Genomic DNA, 15,759 nt, shown 5'->3' on the forward strand with positions numbered 1-15,759 from the left:
TTGTATTCCAAAGGCAGTGTGGTCTGGAGATGATGAATGAAGAAGACCCTTCCCCACTTTCAAGGCACACCAAAGAAGCCATAAATGTCACTTTGCACCTTTAAGAGACAACTGGTAACTCAGAAGGAAATGCTGAGCTTATTCACAAGGTGAGAAAGAATGGAATCTTGCAGATGAGTTGAAGTTTCTGAAACTTCATTGATTTACAATCCTCCTCTATAATCCTACCCTACAGTCCTATTCTAAGCTAGTTATGGAGTAAATGGTCCTGATGTCATTATCACAATGTTAACGTCTTCTTCCTCCTCTTCACTGAAATGATGAGTGGCACCAGGAATGAAGCAGGCTTGGCTGATGTTACAAATGGATGCTGCTCACAAATAAAACCCAAAACAATAAAGAACAGTGAATCATGACTTTCCAAGCTCAAGTGCTTCACAGGCTCCATCAGGATTTCTCTAGTTCCTAGAAAGATGCAGAATAAGGAGCGCCGGGACAATCTGCACCTCCATCTTCATATGCAGGACCTTGCCATCACAGGCAAACCTGGCCCAGAAACCCACTCATCCATTTATTCTGGTTGCTTCATCTTGCTGGGATTTTTGCCCTGCCAGTGCTCTAGAAATGGTGCTTTCTGTCCCTGGGGTTTCTTCCTTTCAGGACACTCAGGGTGACAAAAACAAAACAAGGCAACAGAAACAGTCAGAAAACAGAGTACCTCTCTGTGGGAATCCTCAAAACAGGGTTTTGGGAAAGCTGCAAAAGGCAGGCCTCAGAGACAGCAAAACTTTGATTAGAGTGGCAGGGCGCTATTTACAAATCCCAAACAGAAGGGGACTGCTTTGGAACATGCCTTGAGCTGTTCTATTTTTCAGGATCAGTCTCATTCCATGGTTATGACAATGGGAAGATGCCAGCAGCTCACATCCCAGGCAGCAGACCAAGAACTTAATGGTACAACTTACTTTTTAAGTTTCTTGACCAATCACACAAAGCAAAAGCATATTGACGGTAGTTCTAGCCAACCACTACAAGCACACATCCCTTTTGGTTAAAACAATGCTTGCTTATTTCAAATACAATACCTACTTGTAAGCCTTAAAACACAATGTACAGAGCTCCATTATTAAGCTTCAACCTTCCTAATATCTTGCTAGATAAACTTTTCTGTAGTTTAGAGAGTTAGTCTAGACAAGCGGTAATACACAGACCATTGTTCTATTTGTCCTTGCTTTACTACAGTTTAAACAATTTTTCTGCTGACCTATCTCATGGCTGCTGCTTAACTCTAATCACAGTTCTACTGTATCTGAGGCCTGCCTTTTGCAGCTTTCCCAAAACCCTCTAATTTTGTGGATTCCCACAAAGCAGTAGCCATCAGATTTGGCAGCAGAAAAATTATATAAGAAGTAGAAAAGAAAGGACAAATAAAACAATGGTTGGTGTATTAATGCTTGGCTAGAATAATTCCCTAAGTTTCAGAAAAGTATCTCTAGCAAGATATGAGGAAGTTCTAAGCTTAATAATGGAGCTCTGTGCATTGTGTTTTAAGGCTTACAAGCAGGTATTGTATTCGAAGATGTGGAAACCCAGGGCACCAGAACTATTTCTCTGTCTGCTCTGGGGTGCCCTGACCCCCAGGGGAGCACTGACTTTGACCCTCATTCATGGAGAAAGTTTCCTAGACTTCAAGATAGACTGGAATCCACAAAAGTGTGGAATAGATTCTAGAGAGCAGTCTAGGTGTATCACTTGGGGAGAAATTTAGATTTGGGATTTTTAGTATGTTGTGGATGGAAGCAAGATGGAGGGCACAGGGTGTCATCCTGGGTTTCTTCTTCATGTTTCTTCTTCCTTCTTCTTTATGGGTTTGGGTGGCATTTCGTAATTGGGCAGAAAAGTCTGCATTGCAGGCTCTTTGGGATCAGTTCTTGGGTTGAAAGGGAAAATAATCTAGGTGTCAGTTCTTAATTGGATAGTTTAGTCTTAAAAGACCTTATAACAAGAGATTGTTAGCCATTTTTGCCTTCTAAAGAAAAGCTGCCGAACTCACAGTAGTGAGACTGTTTTACTGATTAAGAAATAATAAACACTTGAGTGCGAACATGAACTACAGTCTCAAGTGCCTTCAATCCAGACCCAGAGAAACGAACAACTGGAACCGCCACAGAAATAAGCAAGCATTGTTTTAACAAAAGGGATGTGTGCTTGTAGTGGTTGGATAGAAATATTGTTAATATGCTTTTGCTTTATGTGATTGGTCAAAAAACTTTTAAAGTAAGTTATAACATTAAGTTCTTTGTCTGCTGCTGGGGATAAGAGCTGCTGGCATCTTCCCATTGTCATAACCATGGAATGAGACTGATGCTGGAAAACAAACAGCTCGAGGCGCGTTCCTCAGCACTCCCGTCCCGTTCCTGATTTGTACACAGACCCCTGGCAGCAATAGTACATGGATGTTAAATTACATCTATGATAAATCAATATGTATTATTTCATTCATTTTGATATCTTTTCATTTCATATTGATTTATATCTTTTCATTTCATATAGATTTGCTAAATTCCTCCAACTTGGTAGAGTGAAGATGTACAGCAGTCCAAAACCACCTGCCCACACAGGAGTCAGCCCCCAGGTGTGTGCATGCACACCCACCCACTGTGCTTGCTCTTCTCAGCATCTCAGGGCTGCTGTTTGCACAGAATTGGGATCAATTGAACTCAACAGAGCCTCAAGTTGGGTGTCCAGCTTGTCATGAACACTCACATGGCAATGAACAACACAGAGCTCTCAAATCACATTACCACATGTCCTTTCATTCCTGCTGAGCACTGAGGAACTCTTAAAAGCACCAAAGACACACAAAAGTAGTGGGAAAAATTGGCATCATGCTACTGTTGGTATCCTCCTGGAGGAAAATCTCTTGGGTTTCTTAAGTCATAGCTATCCAAAAACTAGGGAAAAAACCTACTGCTCAGCACCAGCAACCCAATTGTGAATGATTCCCTGGAATGGTTTCCTTGACTTGGCAAAAACTGGGGTGTTCACAGTGGACTCCATCCTTGGTCAAATCACCTACACTCAACTGCAGACAAAAGCATCACCACCAGCAGCAGAAGCTACATCAGTCAATGTTCCCAAAAAGCTGTGTTAAATTTAGGAGAGGAAAGGAAAACACATCAGAAACCGCGGATTATTGACAAGACTCTGAGGAACAGTTCCAAAGCAAAGGGCAGCAGCTTCTCTCTGGGGCACTCCTTGTGCTCCAAGGCAGCCGGGCTGCCCTGGCTGCCCAGGACCCTGCGCTCTGCGGGCTCTGCAGAGCTGCACAGCGGGGAGGCAGCTCCGGGCACCTCAGCCCCTGGGCAGGGGTGGCTTCTTGCTCTGGAGGGCTGCCTGTGGGCACAAGCAGGCTGCTGGCCTTCTGCTCTTGGCCCTAGCCTGGCCTTGCAGGGATAATCCTTTTCTCTGTCTCAAATGTTCTAAAGACAGACTTGTTTGTTTCCAGCTCTGCAGGGGTGTGATTTGCACCACAAAATACCGAAGGACTAAGGCCTGAACAACAGACCCTGACTGAAGCCTCAACAACAGGACCTGAGCAAAAGCTGCCCTCTAGATGACCTTTCCAACCCAATGTTCTATGTATCTGCTCTTTAACCAAGTATTACTATCACAAGGATTGTTGCATGCATTCAATGGTGAAACACGTCTTCACCTTTCTGCATGAGGAACATGGACAAGGCCACACCTGGCCTTGCTTCCTCCTTGAGCCCTGGGCAGGCTTGGGGAGAAAACCAAGAGGAGAATGAAACCAGCTGTCCCCCCAGCAGAAGCTCTGGCACATTGCTCGTCCAGCACTATCAGAGCCGGGCTACTCTCACAGCGCACTCGGAAGCCTCGTGGCCGGCAAAGGTGGAGGCACCGCAGGATTTCCTGGTTCCCAGCCGTGGCTCTGCAGGGCTTGGCTGGGACAGCTTCCCCCAGCTGATGTGCAGCTCTGGATGAAGGGGAAGGCATTGGGGTACCTGGTGACGTATCTTACCTAATCACCAGAGGCAGCCTTTTGTAATAATGCTGAGGTGCATTGCTTAGCTCATCCTTTCCTGACTCTTTTTTGCACTTTTGCATTACAGTAAATTACACTGTTCCTTCAGTTGGTGTCTGTGTCTGCATCTCTGACCCTCTCCACCATCAAAACAAACACACAGCCAGTTTAGCATGAGACCTGCCTCTCTGCCAGCCCATCTCTTGGCAAACACCCCCAATGGCCATCTCCGCAAATGAAATTCCCACTTTGCAACTTCCTTTTCTGCAGGCAGGTGATAAAAGGAGCTACTCCCAGTTCTGGACACCTCCGGAAACCAGCTGCTTTCAGCAACCACAACCCTGAAATATCAACCTCTTTCCTTAACCTGCCACTGGGAGCTCCCACCAAGAGGCCTTTTGTCCAAGGATGCTCACAGAAGAGCTTGAGAAGGGAGCAGTTTGAAACACAACTGCTTCAGAGTTTAAAGCTGCCTTTATCACATGAGCACACACCAACCTGTCCCAAAGGGAAAGCAGGCAGGAAAGAGAAGCTCCTCTCCCACAACAGCAAACTCTGTGCTTCCTTCTGTTCCAGCTGGAGAATGGAGGCCATGGGCTACACCTCACTTTGGGAAAGAGACCTGGGAATTGGCCGGATCTGGGAGGGCAGCAAAAGGAATTGCCCAAAAAGTAGAAAAAGATTCTCTGGAAGCAAAAGATGATGACAATATTTCTGCAGAAAAACAAAAAAAGAGAATAATTGAAGCATTTCAAAAAGTGCCCAGACTGAAATTGGTTTGCCAATACAACAACCCCAAAGTCTCTGTGGTGTGTCAGGAAGCTCAGCAATGAACCTGCAAGGCTTGGATAAACATCACTGGTGTCCATCCCCCAGAATACAAGCAGCTCCCCAACAAGACTTCAAGACCAAGGGACAAAGCTTCCCCCTTCAGCTCTCCACAGCAGCTCTAGGGAGTCTCTCTCCACTGCAAGATCTCCTTTGTCAGTCTGCAGTGACAAGAGTTGGCTGCAGGAGGCATTTGCATTGGAGCTCTCCCCAGATGGGGAGAAAAAAAAGGAGAGATGATTCCTGAGGAAAGAAAAAGGCAACGCTGTTTGGGAAGACACCAGTGTGAGTTGGCTACAACTCTAGGCCAGAAATCCCTTGAAGAAAGCAACATCCATCCATGGGGCAGCACTTTGGCTTTGATATCAATGCTGACAAAATTGCTGCCCCTTCCTGCTGCTGTAGCTGACTCCAAATCATGAGAAATGTACTAATTCTTCCAAAGACAGGCAGACATGGTGAGATAGAACCAGCTAGTCTGCTGAAAAGGAGTCCAAATGAATGTTTTCTAACCCCCCCTTTTCATCCTTTCCGCAGCCAAGCCAGAGAAATGTTCATCCTCTCTGTCCCCAATGGTTAGCCAGGCACGGGATGCAGCGTGGGGACAGAGCCTGTCACTGCTCCCAGTGCCCTGCCCTGCCCTTCCCTGCCTGCCTTGCCCTTCCCTGTCCTGCCGGAACCTGCTGTGCTGTGCCGTGCCGAGCCGAGCCTGGCCAGTGGTCATGCATTTCGGGAATGACCCTCCCCTGCGCCGCCTGCCGGCTTAATGAACATACCACTTTCTAACTTTGACTAGTTAGAAAGTCTTTGTCCATGTCCTCTGGTTCCCGTAGACCATCACAGCCCTTCCATGGCCTCTCCAGAGAGGAGCAGCTGCACATCTTCAGAGCAGCAGCCCGCAGCCCATCAGGGAGGGAAAGAGCTTCTACCCTTGCTTTCCAAGCAGGTCCTGGTTAATGATCCTTTCAAGTGTTTTCCTGCAGTGCTCTATCATGGGTAGATCTCAAGTGAGAATCAGGTAGAAAGTGTCAAATTGCCTAGGAAGGGAGACCTTGAAAACAGAAAGATTCTCTGCCTGCTTTTCCTGTCCTTGCTGCAGATTTGGAGGCTGTTTTGGGCATTTTGCCTCTGTGTAGGGCTACAAGGGCAAGGTGAAAGATACTGCCTAACAAAGTGGTCAGTGTAAGGTGCACTCTCCTCTTTCTTTGAACGAAGCCAAACTAGGAAGGACTCTGATAGGATATTGCGGATGTTTAAGACTGTCTGCCCTGCAAATCAAGCCATGCCATTGAAATGAGCTCTGTGTGCCCCACAACAGCTGCAGCTGCAGAATATGGCGTCACCCTCAAGGTTGTTTTTAGAATAAACTCACAGTACAAGTTTAGCATGCATGTCTGCAGTTCCTGGCTCTTCCTGAGTGAATCCATTTTCTGTGGTCTTTTGTGATGAGAAACCAAATGTAGCCAAATCCCAAAGCTGCTGGGAAAATGTAAAAGGCTGTGATTAGAAGGTGTTTGTGTGTGTCTGTGTCTGTGTGTGTGTCTTTATCAGATTTCCAGTCCATCCTTTAATCCATGTGCATGTCAATTAGGATGAATATTTTTAAGAGGAAGAAATCACTCCTCCAATCCCCTGGGAAGTCTGAATACATTTCCGGAACGGAGGTTGCTGTGTGCTTCCTGTGATGTTTGATGCAAGGCAGCACTAGAAAATGCAAAAGGCTGTCATTATAAGGTGTCTGCATCCCAAAGACACATCATGGAGCCTGACCAATGTGTTTGGATTCTTGCAGCCACCTCAGGCACTTCAGCCCCCAGCACTCCAGCTGGCAGTGCAGGTTCTGCAGCATGGACAGGCCCCCACTGGCTGTGGAACACTCCTGGGGAAGAGGAATTGCCACCCCTGGATGTGGACATGGTGCTTGACACGCTGGAGGAGATGTTTTCTCCCTCTGCTCAGGTAACTGCATTGGGCAGGGAAGCAGGGAAGAAAGGGGCGGGACTGAGAGCTTGTGAATGCTGTTGCATGGCTGAGAAGGAAAAGCTTCTTGAGTTCAGCTGTGAATGGACAGGGAAGGCTTTGTTTGGTAAAGCAAGACTTCCTGAAGAAGAGGGAATGAAAATGTCATCCCTGAGTAAGGATGAAAAGGTGTCAGCCTGTGTTGGCCAAGTTTGGGTGCTCCTTTTCCTGGGAAGACTCCCTGGTGCAGGGGCATTTGTGGTGAGGAAGTGGAAGCTTGGTAGGTTCTAAGAGGCTTTGTTTGATGGGAAAGAAGAGAAGAGTGTTTGGAGAAGTGGCACTGAAGGCCAAGTGTCCCGTGCAGGGAGGGGCATGCCAGAGGTGCCTCTGTTGCAGCAGCAGATGTGGGCTGTGCCTCTTTTGGCTGGGAAGGCCAAGGCAAAGCAAGGGCTGGGCTGCAGCTGCTGCTGCTGCTGTGTGAGCCCTGCCGTGCGTGTAGGCGCTCCCAGAGCCGTGGCTGGGGCTGGCCTGGAGCTGCAGCTTTCTTGTCCTCTCAGGAAGCTGCTGCCTGCAGTCCAGTTTCCATCTGGGAAATCCTCAGCTGGGCAAACTGGCCAGTCTTGCTGTCCATGTTGCAGAGCTCAGTCCCCTTGCTCTTGGGCATCTCTGTGCGAAGAGATGTGTGTTCCCATGCTGTCCCTGCCCAGCTGCAGCCTGGATGAGACTGCTGTGCTCAGGGCTGTGGAGGGAGGAGCACATCCCTGTGCCAGGAGCTGGCAGGACTCCTTCCTTAGCAGCCATTCCATGTGTTCAGTATCACCCCCATGTTCAACACTGTCACTGTCAGCTTTGACAGCTTTTGGACTGTGTCTGAGAAGTCAAATTTTTTTGACTTTTGAAGGCCTTTGGGGCCCAGAGTTCTTGTTAGGAACAAGGGATGAGGTGTGTGAGCCATGGAGGTGTTGGACCAGGTGTTTGGTGTAACTGGTGAGAAGGGTTTCTTTCTCTTTCTCTCTCTCTCTCTTTCTCTTTCTCTTTCTCTTTCTCTTTCTCTTTCTCTTTCTCTCTTTCTCTTTCTCTTTCTCTTTCTCTTTCTCTTTCTCTTTCTCTTTCTCTTTCTCTCTTTCTCTTTCAAGGGGAATATTAATGTTGCCCCTGAGTCTTCAGGAGGGGAGCCTGTGGACAGAGCTGCAGCAGAGGGAGCTTTGCCTGGCACCGAGAGCTGCAGGAACAATTCCCAGGAGCCTGAGGAGCTTGGGAAGGACAGAGCCCCCATTGGTTTAGAGAGGTGTGAGATGGCTGCTCTGAGCCTGCCTCTGGCAGGAAGGGAGATGAGAAGGGTTGAGTTCCTGTCTGCAGGCTTGCTGCTTCCTGGTGCCTTGAGTTCAAATCCTGCACTGGCACAACCTGCCTGGGCCCTGCCCTCCACGCTTCTCCAGAGGCTCTGACACTGAGTCCTCTGCTGGGGCAAGAGAGCAGGGAATAAACCTGACCTTGCGGGACTTGTGTCACCAAGCCGGGTGTCCCAGTTTTGTGCTGATGTCCATGGATAAGTTTGCTGCAGGGTGTCAGTGCTCTGGAGGCAACACTGAGTGACTCTTGAAGCAAGAGAGGAAAAGCCCAGCAAAAAATGAATGTAGAAGTCTGAGCTTTTTGTTTCCAAGCATTAAATCATTGTAGTACCAGTCTGCTGATAGCTGTAGTGAGATACAATAAAAATACAAGGAGCAGAAGCTCTGAGGCCAACAAAATCATTAGTCACAAATCCAGCAGCTCAAGGAAAAACTGAAATTACACCTTTAAATTAGTGAGAACTAAGGGAGAGATAGAGCACTTTGGATCTGCATTCTTGAGCAAGGCTGGGCTTCTTTGTGGCAGCTGGGACTGTCTGTGTTTCAAGCTCTCGTGGGGGCCCTTTGCACTGTCAGGGCTTTGAGTTTATTGAGATACTTCAAAACTTCAGAAGTTTTGAACACTTGGAGTCTGGCTCTTTGAAGAGCAGGCTTGAAACTGCAAGTGGGAGTCTGTGTTTCTGGCCATCTTTTACAGACTTTGATAGAAGGACAGTTACTTCCAAAGGGAAAGATGCACAGAGTCCAATATTGACCCAGTGTTCCCTTTGCTTCCCAGACTTCTAGCTGATCTGCCTTGCCGGGACAGCTGCCCTGCATGAGAAGAAGAATCAGAGGGAGAGCCTGTGACCATTGGGCAGGTGGAATCCCTTAGTGCATACATAGATTGATGGATTTCTACAATTCTATTTCTATAGGCATATGGTTGCATTTATAGATTTATAGAGATGTGTCTGTATGTGTATATATATACATCTATACAGTTAAATTGATCTTTATTGTTATAGATGGGAAAGAATCAGTTACATTTATAGATTTTGAGATTTACATTTATATATTTATAGAGTGTTGTGGTTTGTTTCATGTTTGTTCGGTTTTCCCCCGTTGTTCGAGTTGAGGGTCTTGCCCAGTTCCCAGTTTCTGTCAATCCTCAAACCCCTCCCCAGTTACCATAGTTACAAAATGTATCATTTCGTTCTCCACCCCTGGCTGCCTGCCTGTCACTCGGCACCCCTGCCTCTTTTTCCAGAATCTTCTGGTCAGGGTGTCGGGTGATTGGTTACAGGGCCAGGGCCCCTCCCGCAACTGTGTTCAATTGGTTTCACTGTTATGTCAATCCCAAATGTATCCTTCATTCCCCTCTTCTGATTTGTCAACCTTTACCCCTCCTAGTCCCTTTATAATCCGAGGTTTTCCCCACCTCGGGGCTCTCTCGGTCTCTTCTCCCTGGCTCTTCCTCCCCTCACCCAATAAACCCTCCTACCCTGAAGAACCTGAGAGTCGCCTCTTCCTTCTCTCCTGCGGCATTGGAGTATCTCTGCGGCCAACGTCCACAAGGCACAACATCGCCTAAGGCACACGACTTGACTTCAAGTTGGGGAAGTGCCCCACTGGCTGGAGGTGGGCTGGACAGTTCCTAGCCTGGGCGTTCTCATTCTACCGGCCACACCGCTCCAGTTCTGGCGCCCAACGTGGGGCCCTCTCTGGATTGCTCCTGACCGCGCCAACGTCAGTAGAGCTCGGACGCCAGCTACAGGACCCCACGGACGAGATTCTTAAATCTCACTGGTCGCAGAACTACCCCAGGGTGGTAGCAGACCTCGTTTCAGAGGTAGCACTCCCCGGGGATCACGGACGGCAGCTCCTCGCACCTTGGAGTCGTCCCGCCGCAGGACCCTTGTCGTTCCGGCTTTTCGTTTGTCACCACCGGACTTCGTGAGTTTTTCTTTACTCTCGCTGTCACTTTTCCCCCCTTTTCTGGTGTTCCGTCACTATTTCTCCTTTCTCTAGACAGGGGCCGGTGGGTGGCACCCTTATACCTTTTTCTTTTGCCTTTGCTGGAACGGGGAGGGCTTCTCAGTGGCTGCCGATTTTAAAATCTTTAAGCTATGGGTGCTAAGCTTTCGGCAGCCCAGAAGGGGCTTTATTACCAAGTTGCGGGAATCCTTGTTGGGGGGGGTTGTTCGGTTAACAAAAAGGAAGTTAAGAAGTTAGTTCAATGGTTATTTTCTGAGTTCCCCGAAGTCTCCCCCCGACCTAATCAAGGATCCTGCCTTTTGGCAGAAAGCGAACGCTAGGTTGTCGCACTTGATTAGGGCGGGGGACGCCTCGCTTTCCCCACTTTCGTTTTGGATTCAGCAAATTCGGTCCCTTCTGAAAGTGAGGGGGAGCTCAGAAAAACCATCAGTTAGTTTTAGTTCATACCCCAGTTCGTCTACCCCTACCCCTAAACCCCCGTCCCGTCATTCCAAACCTAAAACCGGAATTCTGAAGGGCGCAGCTCGTTCCAGCCCGGCACAGGGTGCCCATCCGTCCCTTGGCCCCCTTCAGAATCCTCGGCCCCCCCGCCCTAAGAGTCCTGGCCAGACTCTTAGGGGCTCCTCGTCTTCTCCTACCTCCCCTGTCCCAGTCCCTAAGTCCCTAGTTTCAAGTTCCCCAGTTCCGAAAACCCCTGTTGAAAAAACCCCAACTTATCCCCGGTTGCCTCCGTCTCCACAAAATGGCTCCCGTAGAGCTCAAGATGGAGGCAGCCACATGGCCAGGGCAGAAAAACCCCCTTCTCTATCCCAGAATCCCTTCGCTCCAAGTTCTAACCCCTTCCTGCCATTTGGTCACTCCCAATGCTCCACCCCCTCATCCCTTTTCCCTTCCGGTCCCTCCTCCTTTCCCGATTCCTCCCCCTTGTCAGTCCCCCCCATCCCTCCTCCCACGTTCCCTCCCATTTCTCCTCCCACATTTCCCACCATGGCTCCTCCCATGGTCCCTCCCATGCAACCTCCCATTTCTCCACCCCCTGCGTCTCTAAAAGCTCCACCCCTTGACTCCGCCTCCTGGGAGGGTCCCCTGACATCGGACCGCCCTGCCCAAGTTCCCAGCCACGCCTCTACCTCCCTCTCTTCCGGTTCCCACGCCCCTCCTTCCGGTTCCCACGCTTCAGGGTCCGGGGGGGGGGTGGTCGGGAGCCGGGAGCCGGGGCTTGCTGTAATGCCATCCGCAGCCCCGGTTGTTTACCACCCAAAGGGGGATGGTGGGGTGCGTAGGCAATGGGTCCCACTGCACCACTCACAAATAAAGGAGCTGTTCAAGGCACAAAAAGATTATGGCCGGGACAGTGAATACTTTCGGGGAGTGTTGCAGGCGACACTCACCGAAGCCGATGTCACCCCCTTTGATATCTGGCGCCTCTTCACATGCCTACTCAATCCCACCGAGCGGGCAATGTGGGAGGCAGCCTGGAAGAGGGGGGTGACTGAGGCCCTTCCTAGCCTGTGGGAACAGCCCCATACGGGGCTGGACCTCACAGGCAACGTCCTGGCCATTGATCAGCTCCTAGGGACTGGGAACTGGGCAGATGGGCACTCGCAGGCGAGTGCCATCCCCCAGGAGGCTCTCCGGGAGTCGGCGTGGGCAGCTGAGAAGGCGTTCTTGGCGTTGCCGGGGGCGGCTCCTCTCCTTTCCTATTCTAAGATCTTCCAGGGCGCCGAGGAGTCGTTCCTCGATTTCGTCGAGCGGCTCCGCAAAGCTGTCGAGCAGCAGGTGGGGAATGAGATCACCCAGGAGCATGTCTAAAAGAGGTGGCGTCCACAAATGCTAACACCGCGTGCAGGGACGCCATCCTCAGTCTCCCGGTGCACCCGCCCCCCACGCTGCACGACATGCTGGAGGTCTGCACCCGGAAGGTTCAGCTTACACCATCTGGGGAAAGCGAGAGGAAGAACAAGCCGCCGCCCCGAGTCAATGAAGGTTCAGCTTACACCATCTGGGGAAAGCGAGAGGAAGAACAAGCCGCCGCCACAGAAGAACAACCCAACGACGCCTTCTCCAAAGCAACATGCTGCTTGTCTGCTCCTGGCCCTTCCGCAGCCAGACCTTCCCCGTGCCACCTATGTGGGAAGGTCGGGCATTGGATGCCCGACTGACCGCTGCGAAGGGAGTTCTACGAATTTAAGAAGGGGCAAGGACTTCGGGGGAAAACCCCGCCAAAAAACTTAATATCTGAGTGCAGCTCCCTCCTGCACAAAGACAAAAATGAGGCGTGCCAATTAACACCATGCAGGGAGGGGAGAACCAAGGGACCGCCGCTCGCCAACAATGACAATATTTCACCGGATGTGACACTAATTTCATGTCTCCAGCCAAAACCTGTACTGACCACCTTTTCTGTTTTCAGTCCCTTCCAGCTGCAGCTGACGGAGCCTTTACATCTTCGGAACTCCAACTTTCGTCTCGTGTCTGTCAGCCCGGAGTGCCCAGGAAACTGGGGACGGATAAGGTGTAAGTACATCGTCGTCGGAGACACAAAATTTACCCCTCTAGAGGTGAACATAATCCCGAGTCTCTTACCATCAGACTCGGGACAGTTCGCCGTGGGGCTGCACTGTGTCCAACCCCTCTCTTTCCTGCCTAAGGGACAGCTGATTGCGCAAGCAATCCCTGTCCCTGAAATGACTTGGGCCTTGGGGTTCCCCCCATCTGATGATCAGAGCCCAGCAGTGGTCTGGGCCCAAGTCCTGGGGCGGGAAAGGCCACACATCACCTGTCAACTTTCAAAAGGGGGGGAGCAGAAGCCTCTTCAGGGCTTGTTGGACACAGGGGCAGATGTGACAATCATTCCCTCCTGGGAATGGCCGTCACATTGGGAGTTGCAAGACGCGTCAGGTCATGTCCGAGGTGTTGGGGGTTTACAATTGGCTAGACAATCAAAGAGCATCGTGCAAATTTCGGGGCCGGATGGGCAATTGGCTTCCATACACCCATTCGTATTAGACTATACGGAACCCCTGTGGGGGAGAGACCTCCTTGCCCAGTGGGGAGCCCGAATTGACCTCCCAGTGGCTCCCCAGGTTTTTCGGGCAGCGGTCACTGACGAGCGCCCTACCTGGAAGCTGAATTGGAAATCAGATAAACCAGTACAGGTAGTGCAGTGGCCGCTCAACAAACAAAAATTAGCAGCGCTCAATGAGCTCGTCAAGGAGCAGCTACAGAAGGGCAACCTGGTGGAGACCATGTCAGAATGGAACTCCCCAGTGTTTGTCATCAAGAAACCTAACAAAGATAAGTGGCGGCTCCTTCACGACCTCCGCCAAATTAATAACATCATTGTAGACATGGGGCCTCTCCAACCAGGGATGCCGTCCCCGACGATGCTCCCCCAAAATTGGAATTTGGCTGTAATCGACATAAAAGATTGTTTCTTCCAAATTCCCTTGCACCCAGACGATGCTCTGCGTTTTGCCTTCATGGTTCCTGCCATCAACCATGAAGCCCCAAGCAAGCGCTACCATTGGCGGGTCCTTCCACAAGGCATGAAGAAGAGCCCAGTGATCTGCCAATGGTATGTCGCTTCCTTGCTGTCCCCAGTGCGTGCAGCCGCAAAAAATGTCATCATTTATCATTACATGGACGACATCTTAGTTTGTGCTCCGACCAACGACCTACTTACCCACGCGCTTGACCTGACAATTGATGCATTGATTGTTGCAGGGTTCGAGCTTCAGCAAGATAAAATTCAACGGATGCCACCCTGGAAGTACCTGGGCCTGGAAATAACGAAACGGACCATTGTTCCGCAAAAATTGGCTATAAAAACTAACATTAAAAACCTGGCAGATGTCCACCAGCTGTGTGGGTCCTTGAATTGGGTAAGGCCTTGGCTAGGCATTCCAACAGAAGACCTAGCCCCCCTTTTCAATTTATTGAAAGGGGGAGAGGAGCTCAGTTCTCCAAGGTCCCTTACCCCAGAGGCCCAGACAGCGCTGGAGAAAATCCAAGATTCCATCTTGGCCAGGCAGGCCCACAGATGTCACCCAGCCCTGCCATTTAAGTTTATCATTTTGGGTAAGCTGCCACACCTCCACGGGGTGATCTTTCAGTGGGACGATTCCATCAAGAGCAAGGACCGGGGCTCGGGGGATCCCCTCTTAATCATAGAGTGGGTTTTCCTCAGCCATCATAGGTCCAAAAGGATGACACAGCCTGCCGAGCTGGTGGCAGAATTGATCAGAAAAGCGAGGTCACGGATCAGAGAGTTAGCAGGGTGTGACTTTGAGTGCATTCACATTCCCCTAAAATTCGAAACGGGCCATCTGAAAAGAAAAATGTTTGATACTCTTCTTGAAACTAATGAAATGCTCCACTGGCTTTGGATAGCTACACCGGTCAAATTGCAATAGATCGGCCGGCCCACAAACTATTTAATCAGGAATTCACACTGTCCACAAAATTGATTCAGAGCAGGACCCCTCTAAATGCTCTGACAGTTTTTACAGATGCGTCTGGAGCATCCCACAAGTCAGTCATGACTTGGAAGGATCCTCAGACCCAGCGGTGGGAGGCAGATGTCACCAAGGTGGAAGGCTCGCCTCAAGTAGCTGAGTTAGACGCAGTCGTCAGAGCATTTGAGAGGTTCTCTGAACCATTTAATTTAGTTACCGATTCGGCTTATGTCGCAGGTGTAGTTTCCAGAGCCAAAAATGCGATTTTGCAAGAAGTATCAAACATCCCTCTGTTCAACTTGCTCTCTAAGCTTGTAAATTTGGTCTCCCACCGAGAGCAACCATTTTATGTGATGCATGTCAGGTCACATACCGATTTGTCTGGGTTTATTGCGGAGGGCAACAGGCGTGCTGACGCTCTTGCCGCTCCAGTTCAAACTGCCCCACTCCCTGATCTGTTTGGTCAAGCAAAGATCAGCCACCAGCAGTTCCATCAGAACGCCCCTGGCCTTGTTTGGCAATTCCATTTAACGCGCGAACAGGCCAAGGCGATCGTGGCTACATGTCCTCAATGCCAGTCCCACCAGCTCCCAGCTATACCCTTGGGAGCTAACCCCAGAGGTTTGTCTAGCTGCGAGGTGTGGCAGATGGATGTTACCCACATTTCTTCGTTTGGCCATTTACAATATGTACATGTCTCAGTAGACACTTTCTCCGGCGCCGTCTATGCCTCTGCCCACACAGGGGAAAGGGCAGCGGACTGCGAGAAACATCTAATTCAAGCGTTCACTGTCCTGGGCATCCCCAAGGTCATAAAAACAGATAATGGCCCAGCGTACAAATCCAGGGAGCTGCGTAGCTTCCTGCAACTATGGGGAATAGAACACAAGACCAGCATCCCCTATTCCCCGACAGGCCAAGCTGTGGTGGAAAGGACCCACCAGAGCCTGAAAAGAGTTCTAGAACAACAACGAGTGGCCGTGAAGGTGGAGTCCCCCCATATCCGTCTCGCAAAGGCGTTGTTCACCATCAATTTTCTGAATTGCTCTTTTGAAAATCTCAACCCGCCTATTGTGCAACACTTCGGGAAGCACGAGCAGCTGCAGCCCAGGGCCAGGCCTCCGGTCCTGATTAAGGATCC

Source organism: Molothrus aeneus, unplaced genomic scaffold (assembly GCF_037042795.1).
Source record: "Molothrus aeneus isolate 106 unplaced genomic scaffold, BPBGC_Maene_1.0 scaffold_49, whole genome shotgun sequence".
Classification (NCBI taxonomy): Eukaryota; Metazoa; Chordata; class Aves; order Passeriformes; family Icteridae; genus Molothrus; species Molothrus aeneus.